The sequence below is a fragment of the Triticum aestivum genome, chromosome 5D, assembly GCF_018294505.1.
Source record: "Triticum aestivum cultivar Chinese Spring chromosome 5D, IWGSC CS RefSeq v2.1, whole genome shotgun sequence".
In the NCBI taxonomy this organism is placed as follows: domain Eukaryota; kingdom Viridiplantae; phylum Streptophyta; class Magnoliopsida; order Poales; family Poaceae; genus Triticum; species Triticum aestivum.
Genome location: NC_057808.1, coordinates 480,607,996 through 480,609,919, shown reverse-complemented (window position 1 = coordinate 480,609,919; position 1,924 = coordinate 480,607,996).

Sequence of the window (1,924 nt, the reverse complement as noted above, 5' to 3'; positions counted from 1 at the left end):
TGGACCACAACAACAGTGCTGACGACTCGGCTAGTCGCGGCGATGTAGAGGAGCATGGGCTCCTTTTCAGTCGGCGCAGCCAGGACAGGCGGAGTGGTCAGCATTTTCTTCAACTCATGGAAGGCTTGGTCGGCTTGATCATTCCACTCGAAGTGAGTGGACTTCTTCATGAGTCGGTACAGGGGGAGAGCCTTCTCGCCTAGTCGGCTGATAAAATGATTCAGGGAGGCTAAACAACCAGTGAACTTCTGCACATCTCGCAACTTGGTGGGAATCTCCATCCTCTCGATGGCCTTGATCTTGACGGGGTTGCATTCGATGCCGCGCTCGGAGACCAGGAAGCCCAACAGCTGGCCGGCTGGCACTCCGAACACGCACTTCTCAGGATTGAGCTTGATTTGGAATCGGCGCAAGTTGGCGAATGTTTCTTTCAGGTCTTCCAGCAAGGTACCGCGCTTCTCTGTCTTCACCACAATGTCGTCTACATAGACGTGGGCATTTCTGCCGAGTTGTTTCAAGAGGCATTTCTGCATGCAACGCTGAAAAGTGGCACCGGCATTTCTCAAGCCGAATGTCATTGTCAGGTAGCAGAAAGCTCCAAAGGGTGTGATGAAGGCAGTCTTCAGGCGGTCAGCCGGGTGCAACTTGATCTGATGGTACCCTGAGTATGCATCCAAAAAAGTTAACAGCTCGCATCCGGCTGTGGAGTCTATTACTTGGTCAATCCGTGGCAGAGCAAACGGATCCTTTGGGCAGGCCTTGTTCAAACTGGTGTAGTCTATACACATACGCCACTTGTTATTCTTCTTCAGAACCAGAACTGGGTTGGCTAGCCATTCTGGGAAGAATACTTCCATGATAAAGCCAGCGGCAAGGAGCCGGGCTATCTCTTCTCCCACAATTCTTCGCTTCTCTTCGGACAGTCGGCGGAGGGGTTGCTTGACCGGCTTCGCATCAGCTCGGACATGTAATTTATGCTCGGCGAAATCCTTCGGGACACCCGGCATGTCCTTTGGGGACCATGCAAAGATGTCTCGATTCTCACGGAGGAAGTCGACGAGCTCGCCTTCCTATTTACTGTCCAAGCTCGCCCCAATGACAGCGAACCTCTCCGGGTTCTCCGGGTCCAGAGGTATCTTCTTTGTCTCTTTGGCAGGCTGGAAGGAGCCCTGCGCATCACAATCCTTGGGGTTGGGGGACAGGGCCGGCTGCTTGCCGGCCATGGCCACAACCCGTTCCAACATCTTCTTCTCTTCTGCCACCACGAGGGACTCGGCCAGCCGGCTACTGGCCATGGCGCACTCGATGGACCTCTTGTAGTCGCCGGCTACCGTGATGATCCCCTTCGAGCTCGGCATCTTCATCTTCAGGTAGGCGTAGTGGGGCACAGCCATGAACTTGGCCAGAGCAGGTCGGCCAAGCAGTGCATGATAGGGGCTCTCCAAATCCACTACCTCGAACCATATTGCTTCTCGGCGAAAATGATCTTTGTCTCTGAAGAGAACATCCATTTTGATCTTGCCGATTGGGGAGCAAGACAGGCCGGGGACGATACCATGGAAGACGGTGCGGCTCGGCATGAGCTGCTTCGCTTTGATGTTCGGCTTCTCCATGGTATCGTGGTACAGTATGTTGATACTGCTACCGCCATCTATCAGGACGCGGGAGAATCGGGCAGCTCGCCTCTCCGTCGCGAGGGTGACGTCCAAGACCATTGCATAGGAGCCAGGAGAGGGCATCACCTCTGGGTGGTCGGCCTAGCTCCAGCTGATTGGCTTCTCTGACCAGTGCATGAACTCGGGGGTGCTGGAGGCGACTGCATTCACTTCTTGATGCTGTCGGCGTCGGCTGCGCTTGTCTTCGGCTTGAGTGGTGAAGACGACGTAGGCGGCGTGCTCTTCGGGGAATTCGTCTTGGATGGCGC